Source organism: Sorex araneus, chromosome 4, assembly GCF_027595985.1.
Source record: "Sorex araneus isolate mSorAra2 chromosome 4, mSorAra2.pri, whole genome shotgun sequence".
NCBI lineage: Eukaryota > Metazoa > Chordata > Mammalia > Eulipotyphla > Soricidae > Sorex > Sorex araneus.
Window position 1 is genome coordinate 189,062,678 of NC_073305.1, and position 13,556 is coordinate 189,076,233.

Consider the following 13,556-nt stretch of genomic DNA (forward strand, 5'->3'; position numbering starts at 1 on the left):
GAAATGAATGTCAAGAGCAGAGGTAAATTAATTAGAAATAGAATGCAGTTATAAAAAATAAATAAATTCAAGTTCTATATATAAAATTAATACTTGAATGGAAATGATACTAGATCAATTAATAATAAAAATAGGGGGGATATAATTTCATGATATTGCAACTAAGAAAAGCACTTAATAACATATGTATTAAGATTCAAGTACATGTAAGTAAATATATTGATCAATTTCCTTAAATGCTATTTGAAAAAGTGGGTTAAATAGACAATTTGGGGGGAAAAAACTAACACATATCTAACAAAAGTGACTATAGTAAAATTTGAAATGATCATTGCATGATAGGAAACATAGAAAGTGTCAAAAGCACCCAGACCTATTCAGTTGCACAAGTGGATTTTATCTAAACTTCACAGAAAATCTAAGCACTAAGCTCATTTTTATAGCAAATATAACGCATCCATAAAAATCCCAGAGTAGGTGACAGAAAAAGAAGCCGCAGATCATTAAAGAAATAAATCACCAGGACTGAGATTCCTCCAGAATTGTAAGAATGATTCAACACATTTGCAAATCTACTAATAGCTTTCTCGCAGCCACCAAGATAGTGGCGCACCTCTGAAATGCTTCCCGATATTAGACAGCTATCAATAACATCAGTTTCCCTTCTGAAAATATTTGCCAGAAAATTGAACCTTGTGTTCTGTGTGAAATATTTCAAATCATAATTTTATGTTAAGAATAAATGAAATGTAGGGGCTGGAGAGATAGCACAGCGGGTAGGGCGTTTGCCTTGCACGCGGCCGACCCGGGTTCAAATCCCAGCATCCCATATGGTCCCCTGAGCACCGCCAGGGGTAATTCCTGAGTGCAGAGCCAGGAGTGACCCCTGTGCATAGCCAGGTGTGACCCAAAAAGCAAAAAAAAAAAAAAAAAAAAAAAAAAAAAAAAAAAAGAATAAATGAAATGCAGGTGCCCACTTCACCAGGACTGTTTATTCTCAATGGAGAGGAACGTTCTGGAAATGGCTCGAGGCATGGACCCCTGCAAATGTGAAACTGTGAGCCCAAACCCAACTGTCAACCATGCCCTAACCAAGAAACTCCAGGACCTTCAAAACATTCAAAATTATCTTCAACCTCATTCAAAATTAAACTGGAAAAGCTAAAGTCAGAATGAAGTCCTTGGAAACAACCAGAATGTCAAAATCTCACAGATTACATTTGACTTGGTTAGGTGTAATGAAATATCAATGGTTCATGGATTACTGATTGCTGAAACCTCTTTGAAAAGTTTTGCCAATAGTTATCAAAAATTCAGAATGCGTACATTTAAGCCATAGTTAAAAGTGGAAACATTCTCATTGTTTGATTCGGCAAACTCACTCAGTGTTGTCTAGCCAAAATTTACTTGCGTGCATAAGAACAAAGTACATCATGGAGTTGCACACTCATTAAGCAAATCGCTGTCAATATTTTAAAATATATCAGTAATACATATTATAAATGAAGTAGCATGTACATACAATGGAATATCTGCACGATAGGAGAAGAGTTCCAAAAATAAAAAAAACAATTTGCTAGTGTGTGGAGTTATTAGTATTCACTTGTAGAAATATCATAAATGAGAATGTGAGCATAAAAAGTAAGTATAAATATTAGTATGCATCAATATTAAAAGATACATTAGAAACTTTAGTTTGCCTTTATTGACAGAAAGAATTTTAAACATATGAATTCATGAATAATCATTTATATTATACGCATTAATATTTGAATATAGCATGTAAGTGCAAATCTCTCTCTCTATATATATATGATCTGAACTGTGTGGCTTATTTATTTCTACTAAAATATTTTAGGTGATCAAGGTAAATAATCTTCATGGGAATAATCCAGACCAATGTTAAGGTAAGGATCATATATTTTCCTAAAAATTATAAAATATGTTTAATCAATTTAAAAAATCTGAAATAAAAATTGTTTGTTTGGCTCATTTTTTAAAAAAATGCTAAAATTAACACTAAAGAGATCATTCAGGTGTAAGGGTGCTTGTCTTAGATGCAACCTTCTCAGTTTGCAGGGAACCCTACACACGGTTCCCTGAGCACCGACAGGAGGAAGCAAGAGCACTGACAAGTATGGCCCAACCTTCCTTACACACAGATGCACACACACTCCTGCACACACACAAACACACACACAAATCCCATGTAGGATTCATAATAATAAAAATGTTGTTTTCAGTAGAACTAGATAAAGAACAAAATAACCTTATCTGGAACTAGGTGTGGAACAAAAATAACATTTTATACATATTAAGGTGAATGCATGCTATGTTGTTCTCTTTATTATATTTTAAATTTTCCTAGGCAGAAATGTCTTCTTCCATACAGAGCATAAAGCACATCTGTGCAGAGTAGCTAGTGTCGGGAAAACTCTAGTATTGGGAACTAGCCAAACTTCTCTGGCTCTTGTTCAATGTCATGGAACTTGCAGGCAAATATTTATGGCAACCCTTAGGTAATCATACTATATTCAAAAGGCACTATATAATTGCAGGGAAGGATTAGTGAAATTGGTTTATTCTAAGAATGTATCATTTTTAACAGTCCTGGACAAAAATATGATGTCATCTATGGTACCTTATATGATGTCATCTATGGTACCTTCACTCCCTAAGATCCGTGGGAATGTGGTAGAGATTCATGGAAAATGTGTAGGCACATCTTTTGAGGATGCAGGTGTGGAAAGCTACTGCAAAATCTCTCCCCAGTGAGTTACACACTTCCCACAGTAGCATCTATGTACAAGACGAGTTTTCTACTTTTTGCGCTCAAGAGATAGATGCAGTTAGCTCTGCTTTGAACCTGAACTCGTTTTGAGAAACAGAACATGCAGCCTCTGAGTCTGAATCTGCTTCTCTCGTGGACCTTCCTCCTTCACCAGCCTTTGGAAGAGGGTTGCACTCCTTGGGGACAAGAGGTCACCAGGAACCAGTCTCCTTTCTGGACTGTCAGAGGTTTGCGGTAGAGAGACCAGCCCCAGTGGACACTGCATTTTAGCATGAGGGGAAGAGTCTCGTGAAGAGGAGCAGCAGCCGATGGCCACCCGTGCTTCTGACTGAGAACTGCAGGGAAAGAAACAGCTTTTCTTGTAAGTAGCTTTGCTCTGTGGCGGTTCCTTACAGAGCAACGGCTGGCGAGGCAAGGCCCTTCACATTCCTGAGATGGGAAATAAAAGGGTCTATTTCCTTTTGCTCTCTTTTCATCTTCTCTGGGAAAGTCTTGTGTCTGAGTGGAGGAAGCGAGACCCAAGGTCCCCGGGTTTTATGTAAGGCTCGCCAGCGTGTTTAAAATGCGGGTGGTGTGAAAACGGAATTCTATTATGTCCTTTACTCCCATTCTTTTTCTTTATTCCTCTTGTTCTTGTGGCTACCCAAAGACATAAAGGAAAGCAACAAAAAGTATTTAGTAAGAAAATAATTGATTTGGGCCTTGTGTACATTCTTGCTGACAATTCAGTTTCTCTGAAAGACCCACAGCAGAGTGAGTGGGAAAATGCAGAACTGGGAATTAATTCTCGTTTTGTGACTGTTTTCAGGCTATTTGAAGCCCTTAGAGGGACAGGAGGTTACTTTATTAATCCCCAGTGTTTCTGACTGTGTGTACACTCTCACATACACCCTATTCTCTCAGAGATTAAAAGTAGGTTTCAAAGTATTATTTTCTTCTGAGAAGTTATTCAACTAACAACTGAACTGATGCAGTGAGCCCACATAACTCCGTCCACATACAATTTTTGCACATCTTTATTTAAAGATTAGAATTTGAAATCAATACATTCGTGCCATGTCTCTTATTTGCGGTGGAGCTGAATAGCTAGCATAGTTGTTCTGCAATCACATGTAATTGAGGATGAATTATTTTCCTGGGAAAGACCAATGCTTACCAGCAGACACTGGTAGAACTAAGAATATGGAGTGAGAAAGGGACCAGAGACCCTGCTATCTCACTCTCCCCTCTCTCTCCTCTCTCTATCTCTTTCTTATCTCTTTCTCTCTCTCTATCTACCTCTTTCTCTCTCTCACACACACATATACTCAGCTCACTCTTCTGTGTCTCTCTTAAGGCAGAAACTTAACAGAAATCTGGGAAATTTCAATCATGCTATGAAGTAGAAATAGATAATTCAATCAAAAAGAATGTGAAGTCTATATGGACATTCATTTTAGTCCCAATAACTTCACATAACAAGGACTGGCTCCTGAATACATTTTCTCTGTGTGTGTTATTTTGAAGGATTTTCTCCTATACTCTTGAGGCATTTGAGTTACTGGATACAAACTATTCTCCGTAGAAAACCTTAGGGAAAATATCATTCATTTAGTGCTACAAAGGTCATTCAATAAAGTAAAAATCTTTTATTTCTTTGATCTCATTACAGTTTCAAATTTGTAAGCCCCCTTACAAATGAATTGTCTGATAAAGACATCACAAGATTAAAAACAAAATTTTCCCTGATTCTATATCTTATTTTTTTCACTCTTCATTTCTAATATTTTAAGTAATGCTTTTCATTGTCAGTTAATTTTTGTACCATTATTGGCTTCATTTTGAAATTTTGCAGCTTTGTGTGGGTAATCTAATAAAACACTTTTCAGCTTTGTGGAAAATTAACCCTGATTATTCTCTAAATTAGGACTTCAAAGATTTTAAATTTAATATAATAAATCATATTTATATATAATTTATTATATTATTAAATATAATAAATAATTAAATACATATTTGGGGAGGTCATGAGAGATTATATAAAGTTATGGCTCTTTCCTCGTACACACTGACCAAAGGTTTGAATCCCTGACACTACATCCAGCCCCCTGAGCACTGCCCAGGTCAGTCCTAAGCACAGAGCCAGAAGTAGCAGCTGAGCAGTGCTGAATATGCCCACCTGCAATGCAAATAGTTAGTTAGGTTTACTGAATTTTTCCATGTATGCATGAAGTGCACATGTTACTGTAAAGATATTTAGTTTTATAATTTTTCTTTTGTGAAGAATACATAATTTGCTTTTACAAAAACATAATCAGAAATAAAATTTACTATTAATATAATTTTAGCAAATATAGTATCTTAGTATGATCACCATTTAACTGATAATTATGAGAAGTGTGTGTGGAGGATCTTATGAAGCTTATCCTCTACTTTGTTTAAAAGTATTTTGCTGTAAATTCAGGAATATGCCTCCTGCTCTTTTCCAATGAATATTTTGTAGAAGCACGGTTTCAAACTTTAACAGATCGATTGAGTTAGCTAAAGCTGCTTTACTGGGCCAGCTGTAGATAGATTACTTGTACTGTGCTAACTTATTGCTCTTAGTTGCTCTTGTTTGTTGTGTCTATTGTTTGGGGTCTGGGACCGGCTGGGCTCAGGGCTCACCCTTGACTGTGCTGAAGAATAACTTTGTGGGGGCCCCAGGGGACTCTATGGGGTGCTGTGATTGAACTTTGCCAACCACCTCCAAGCCAGAGCATTACCCACTATGCTATCTTTCTCGCCCAAATTTGGGTAAGTTTTAATTTTAATTTTTTTGGGGGGTCACACCCGGAGATGCACAGGGGTTACTCCTGGCTCTGCACTCAGGAATTACCCATGGTGGTGCTCGGGGGACCATATGGGATGCTGGGATTTGAAACCGGGTCGGCCGCATGCAAGGCAAACGCCCTACCCTCTATGCTGTCACTCCAGCCCCAAGTTTTAATTTTTAAAGGTGGCATGTGTCTCTCATGTAGTCTGTGTGGCTCATACCATAGATCTCCAGTGCCGTCTGCCAGCTCTGGTGCTGGGAGGGGTGTGCTCTTCTTCCTGCTATTCCCCGAGTGGTGCTTGACTGTGTGAATTCTCCCTTTTGTTTATTTGCTTCCAGATATTTTATGTTCAACTCTTTGCTATGTCCTACTTTCATTTTATTCTGTATTTTGCTCATTTTTATTTATGATTTCACACACATGTTCATAACTGAGTTCTCTTTAACTTTTCCTTCTCACATTGCCTTTGAGATATCTTGTTACCAATATCCCACTCATTTCACAGGTATCCTGTCAAGTATTCATTATTTTTTCCACATGCTGGAATATAGCAATTTCTGATTGTCAAATGTTGAAATGTTTTTTTCATTAAAATATCTTTTAAGGTATCCAGACTGTGAACTAAGCTTTTGCCCCACGCCATCTAACGGAGGAAATATCCTTCTTCCTTGGTCTCTCTTCCCTCCGGGAGGACGAGGTGTGGTGTCCGACATTTTATGGGACCTTTGAGCAGGTATGAAAAAAAAAATGTGCTTTGAACTTGAAACAGCGGGACCCTGGGCAGTCTCGGGCCAGGGCCGGAGCTCTGGCTCTGGCCGAGATTCGACCCGGGTGGCCATGCCTTTGCACAGCCGCTTGGCTGCGGAATGAGCAGGAGCCAGAGCCAGCTATATGACTTGGGGTTCCAGCGAGTGCTTGCAACCATGTATCCAGACTGTGAACTAAGCTTTTGCTCCATGCTGCTCCAGGAAGGGAAATGATTCAATTTCCAACTTAAATCTCCCTGGACTTAATTACTAAAATACAGAAATTGTAAACCGCATGGCTGCAGTAGCCTTTACAAAAGTCTGAAGAGACAATCAGACTTTTTATCTCTTCATTCTTATCAGTGGAAAACTAATTATCAAATATTTCCTTGTCAATAGGGCTGTATTCTTGGGGGATAAATTCCAACAAGAACAGTGAGTTCTGTGTTGAAACTCCAACAACAATAATGAGTTTTGTGTTGAAATATGGAATGTAATCAAGGTAAAGAGAAAAGGAAGTGAAATTGATCAGTTAACGCAGGGGTTTGGGGGGTGAGGGGTGGGATGAGTACTGGGTTTTTTTTTTTTTGGTGGTGGAATATGGGCACTGGTGAAAGGACGGGTGTTTGAGCATTGTATAACTGAGATATAAGCCTGAGAACTTTGTAACTTTCCACATGGTGATTCAATAAAATAATTTTTTAAAAAAAATTTTTAAAATATATCTTTTAATAATCAAATACAGCCAACTATCTGGAAGCTTTATTTGTAGTAAAAATTTTAATCAATCATTGTTTAGTTAAAAGACTATCCAGATGTACTATAAAAAAGTTTAAATAATTTTCTTTTAAAAAATAATCTATTACATCTAATTAATCTTTTGGGGCAAGAAAGTTGATTCTCTAATTTAATTTTATGTAGAAAGAAATTGTTTTCCTTTAGAAAAGTAAGATTTATTGAATCATAGTTGGCATTCAAAGTTCTAAAATATGTGAAGCTCTCAGCTCCTGGCTTGGTGCTCTGGTCCACTGGGGAGCCTGAGGTAGCAGGGATCAAGCCTGGACGCCCTGCGTGCTGATCTCATATTCAGCCCTTTCAGCTGTCTCTTCCAATTTCCTAAGAGGTCACTTAGCTAACTAAATCCCAGCCTTTCCCCCATCTAGGGTATATTTTAATATTGTAGTAGCTCCTCTTATTTTCTCATTCATTGGTATGTAAATTTGTTAATTTGCTTCTGTTATAATAATTGTGCATATTTTATGATTTTCTTTTGTTTAAGCCATGTTCTTTAGCTTGCAAACATATTAGCTTGTTGATTATTTCTAATTTAATTCCTAATTAATTGCACAGTTCTTAGAAAATGGGAGTTACAAGATACCACATCTGAGAAGCCCTGTTTTCTGTTGCTCAGGTCTTGGCCTGATACTTCTTCTCTCCTGAAAAATCGTGACACTGAACAATGACCACCCAGTTCTGTTCCTCTCACAGTTCCTCTTCCCCCGCTTCCCCTCCTTTGTGTAGAACACGGCCAGACATCCTCTCCCCACAGTGCTCCATCCAGAATCTCCAAATTAGAGTGCACAGCTCTCCGTCTCCAGCTGTTCGCAGTGATGCTGCTGGCCGTGATTCCACGCCACAGTCCCCTCTGCATCAGAGGACAACTTCTGACACCTATTGTCACTGGTCAAGTCCCTAGAAGAACCAAAAATACCTTTTTGTCAAAATAATTTATTTGGGCCCAGCTTCTGCGTTAAGATGGCTTAGGGAAACAGGGATGAAAGAGTCTGTCCGCTGAGTCAGAAACAGAGGGACAGACACAGAAAGATTGCACTCATTTGTGGAACATAAAGCAACAGAATGGGAGACTAACACCCAAGAGTAGTAGAGATAAGTACCAGGAGGATTACTCCACAGCTTCGAAGCCGGCCTCACATGCTGGGGGAAAAGACAGCTCAGATAGAGAAGGGACCACCAAGTAAAGGGTGCTAGGAGGGCCCGCTCAGGATGGAAGATGTGGGCTGAAAGTAGACTATAGACTGAACATGATGGCCACTCAATACCTCTGCAAACCACAACACCCAAAAGGAGAGAGAGAGAGAGAGAGAGAGAGAGAGAGAGAGAGAGAGAGAGAGAGAGAGAGAGAGAGAACAAATGGGGATGCCCTGCCACAGAGGCAGGGTGGGGGGAAGGGGTGGAGGGATGGGGTGGGGGGATGGGGTGGGGTGGGGGGAGGGATTCTGGGATCACTGGTGGCAGAGAATGGGCACTGGTGGAGGGATGAGTACTCAATTGTTGTATGACTGAAACGCAAGCACAAAAATTTTTAAGTCTGTAACTACCTCACTGTGAGTCATTAATAAAAAATATTAATAAAAAGAAAGATTCCATCCAACGGGGCCTGAAGCAATGCACTCTCCCACAGACATCACATGCCTGAAAAGCACTGGCACATGGGTACTTTTGAAAATGCTAGCAGCCCCACTAGCATAGTTAGAAGAATAGGTGCAATTATTTAATGATCTATTTTGTCCAAACTCTGTATACCTCTCTGCAGAATGCTGGTTTCAGGATCCTAATTTAGAGTTATGGGCCTTTTTCCACTCCTGCAGCTTATAAATTGAGACCCTGTTTCCTCCTTCTTTCTGCTGAAGATTCTGTCTTTTGTTGTTTACAAAGAGTCATTTGTTGCCCAACAGAACTCTCATGCTATTCTGGTACCGTGATCCTATTTATTATGGACCATATAACCCAGGCCTTAAGGATGCATCTGCGTCTACAGTCAGACTCACGTGATGAGGCTGCTGTCAGGATTTAAAGGAGAGAATGCACTACAGCAGTCAGGAGAGCCATTGTATTTCCACATCCACTCTGAGATCTATTACAATTTTTATATTATTAGTAATCATCACAGTAACTCTGGGAACAATGCGCTTTTCTTGGTAGAAAAGCATCCTTAAAACTCAGGGGCTATGACCAGGGGCAGAAATGGAAATGGGAGTGAGAATCTGTTTCATGCACGAGACAAAAAAATATTATCTTTTAAGAAGACAGAACTATTGTCTGGCTGTAAGGTGTTCACTGTGCACTGGGAGGGGGAAGAAAACCGTAAGCCCCCGTGGTGGCTTTACAAGGACAGCCCCTGCCCTTGGGAGGGATGGATGGTGCTAGGATGCTTTCTCTGGGCCCTCAGCAATAACATCCACCCGGGCACACCTTGACTTTGAACTAGCTAACAAGTTTAAGGTAACACATTTACTTTGTTTCGTGCTACGGCACCTAAAGAAAGAGGATTGGGCCGGTAGACCAGTGCCTCAGGCCTCGCTCATGAGTGATCCTGGGGGAGGTTGATGAACACACTAAGAGGATCTCTGGGGAGCGGAGTGGGATGAGATGGGTGGGATGAGAAGCTTGGCAGAGGCAAGCAGTGAGGAACAGGGAGTGGCCTTTTCCTCCCCCACCATCCCCGCCTTCGGGCTCTCTTGAGAGAATTGTGGTTTCTCCACTAGGACCAGAGGGGTAACACACAGTTACCTCTGGGCCCCAGAAACTCCCTGAACTGGGGGACACCCAGCTGGGAGAGCTCCAGGGTATATCCCGTGACCTTGGCCATTTCTTTTCGGTTTTTGAAACACCGATCCCCTGAGCGATCTTTGGCTGGAGAGGGAGGCTGAGGAACTGGGGGTACACCCATCACCAAGGCCCCTAACACGGCCACTCTGCCCAAGGGTCCGGCCTCGCTGCCCTGTACAAAGGCAGCTGAGCGCTTCCGTCCAGACAACCAAATGCAGTCACGTTCCTTCACACGGACGCCCTCTTTCCGCCCACAGAGACATGCCTGGGGAGCACACACTGTGTGAGCGGGGCTGCAGCGCAGGGAACAGCCGTGGCAGAGTCCAGCCAGAGGACACCACCCCAGGCCTCCTGCGCTCCCGGAAGCTTCTCTTTTGGTGGCGTCTCTCCAGCAATGGAAACCTTAGAGAGAGCCCAAACTCCCTGAAAAGAACTGCTACTAGGATAAAAGGACTGGATTAGATAATATCAGAATATGCATACATATTCTGGTCAGAGTAAGATACAATTAGGCTGAAGTCTCGGTGGAAGTAGCTGTAAGCAGGAGAACAGAGAGACTCTCATTTTAGCCACTTTCACTTCTTGGTGGACAGATGATGACCCTGTACACAACTTGGTTCTGTCCAAACTGGCATCTCTGGCAGGGAAAGTCCTTTGATAAGCTGAAATCACAGCATTGGTATCCGAGCCGGAGCCCCCTGGCCCCCAGAGCAGCCTCCAAAGGAAGCAGAAAGAACCTGCCCCCCAGCCCTTCCCATCTTTCCGTTCCCAAAAGGGAAAACTGTTTCTCTAGAACTCTGTATTTCGGCAGTGGGGTGAAATTGCCCGTGAAACCTGCAAGCTAGCCTACCAGATGTTTACAGCCTGAATTCTTCCAACCACACTATATGAGGACATTCAACCAATTTAATTTAAATATTAATAAGAATTGGACTTCTAAGAACCTGGCAACAGACACTGGAAATAATAAGATCACCATTGTTATCTCAGATGCCAAAGATTTTTCTCACAAATAAAATGTTCATAATGAGCAGTTGAAAATTGAAAACCAGTGAAAAATCAAACGTACCAAAGAAATATTGTAGGGGTCTAGACACTTGACTTGCATGCAGCCAGTCTTGGTTTGATTCCAGGCATGTATATGACGCCCCCCAGCACTGCAAAGCATGATCCCTGGGCACAAAGCCAGGAATAAGGCCTGACCGATTCTGGGTGTGGCTTTAACCTCACTCCCAAATAAATTAATGGTAAGGTAAAATAAATGACAGAGAAACAAGGTAGGATCGGCATCAACAGTAGTAGCAAGAAATAATGCAGGCAGATACACAGAGCTGAATATGTTGGCATAATATTAAATATCTGTCTGTTTTTGCATTTGAAGAAATGCAAGCTTAAAATAAGAGACAGAAAATATGTTAGAAAGTTTGATAAATAAGACCATTTTAAAGAACTAAAAAAGACTTATAGAAAAGAAAATTTCAGTAATTATAAAATGTTTCGGGGGCCAGAGATATTCCTGGATTTAAATGTTTACCTGAGGACTGGAGCGATAGCACAGCGGGGAGGGCATTTGCCTTGCATGCGGCTGACCCAGGTTCGAGTTCCAGCATCCCTTTTGGTCCCCCACACACCGCCAGGGGTAATTCCTGAGTGCAGAGCCAGGAATAACCCCTGAGCATTGCCAGGCATTACCCAAAAAGAAAAAATAAATAAATTAATGTTTACCTGGCATGAGGCTGGTCTGGTTTGATCCTAGGAGCCACGCGGTGCCCCAAAGACACCAAACAACTTTAAATATGGCCCCTGAGCACTGCTGTGGTGGAGACTTTGGGGTCCAACTGACATCACATTCTCAGACCCTACATTGAATGTCCATCCAGGTTTGCCGAATCCCACCTGGCGTCCCCGGGCCTCCTAAGCGTCATATAGGAGATGCTCCTCCCTGTAACAAAACTAAATACAAAACAAAAATAAACCTGAGCCTATTTTAAGAGAGATAATTGAATAGAAATTAGATTTATGTGAGATTAAAACAAAAAGTAAGAGCTGTAGAAGTCTAACGAACACACACACACACACACACACACACACACACATACACACACACACAATGTGCTGAAAGTAGGTAATGGACCAAACATGATGACCTCTCAATGTCTGTGTTGCAAGCCATAAACCCCAAAAGTAGAGAGAGAGAGTATGGGGAATACTGTCTGCCATGGAGGCAGGGGGAGGGTGGGGAAGGGAGGCTATACCCTGGATATTGGTGGTGGGGAATGTGCACTGGTGGAGGGATGGGTGTTTGATCATTGTGAGATTGTAACCCAAACATGACAGCCTTTAACTATCTCACAGTGATTCAATAAAATTTAAAAAATAAATTAGATTTATGTGAGATTAAAAATAAAGCAAGAACTATAGAAATCTAATGAACACACACACACAAACCACACAATATATTAGTTTGGGGGCGACATCCAGCAGTGCTCAGGGCTGACTCCTGACTCTCGAACCAGGAATCATGCCTGCCCAGCTCATGGGGTCATGCGGACAGCCATGATCAAGCGAGGTCTGCTGTGTCCAGGGCGAGTGCCCTGCCCACTGTACTGCTCCTGGCTCTGAACACATCTATTAAGTACTGTGAACTAGTGAAACTACCACTCAGGAAACTAGCAGTACATATGCACTGTGAAGTTTATTTTTAAATTATACTTGTTGGTATAAGAAAATGACCAAAAGAAATAAGCCAAGCATTGGATATTGGGGATAGTAATGAAAGACGAAATTCTCACAAAGAATTAACAGTGAGAATTCTATTTTTAAAATTTTTATACATTTTTTGTGTTACACAAAGCAATGCTCAGGAATTACTCCTGGCTCTGCACCCAGAGCCATGGCAATGTCCAGGGGACCATTTGAGATTCCAGAGATCGATCCTGGGGCCAGCCGTGTTCAAGGCAAACACTTTACCCGCTGTGCTATGGCCTCAGCCCCAGGGGCAAGGACTCTTATCTAAACATTCAGAAAGATGCCTAGTGCAGTCTAGTAGACAACATGCAGCAGTCCTTGTCTCAGTAGATAGTACTGACATACCTACAGACATATGGATAGGACTAGAGAAGTCAGAAAAATATGTGAGCATAACATAAAAGCTCAAAAGGAAGTATTTATACGTGCCAACAGTATCACTGTATCACTGTCATCACATTGTTCGTCAATTTACTCGAGCGGGCGCTAGTAATGTCTCTATTACACTCAGCCCTGAGATTTTAGCAGCCTCTTCTTACTCGTCTTTCCCAAGGATTGGAGGCTCTTACAGGGTCAAGGGAATGAGAGCTATTGTTACTGTTTTTGGCATATGGAATACAGTATGGGTGGCTTGCCAGGCACTCCCATGCGGGCAGGATAGTCTCAGTAGCTTGCCGGGCTCTCTGAGAGGTATGTATATATCTGTTACTTATACTGTGCCAACAGTAAACAAGAAAATATTTAAAATATACTTACCATTAATTAACTATAAATAAATCATTATAGACAAAGAGATTCAGGAGTCAATTAGTAATGAAAATATGTTCAAATTCATAAACAATAAGAAGAGTACAAAAAACAGCATAATTGATTTCTATTCCTCCAGATAAGGAAAAATGTTCCTAT

General features: G+C 40.9%; 1 long non-coding RNA gene across 1 annotated transcript; it reads left to right on the plus strand.

Annotated features, from left to right (window-relative positions):
• Positions 1-2,767: 2,767 nt before the first annotated feature.
• On the plus strand, positions 2,768-11,961 carry LOC129404437 (uncharacterized). The gene is made up of 3 exons (XR_008629866.1): positions 2,768-3,152; positions 6,192-6,319; positions 10,160-11,961. It is a non-coding gene; the product is annotated as an uncharacterized LOC129404437 (long non-coding RNA).
• Positions 11,962-13,556: the final 1,595 nt, after the last annotated feature.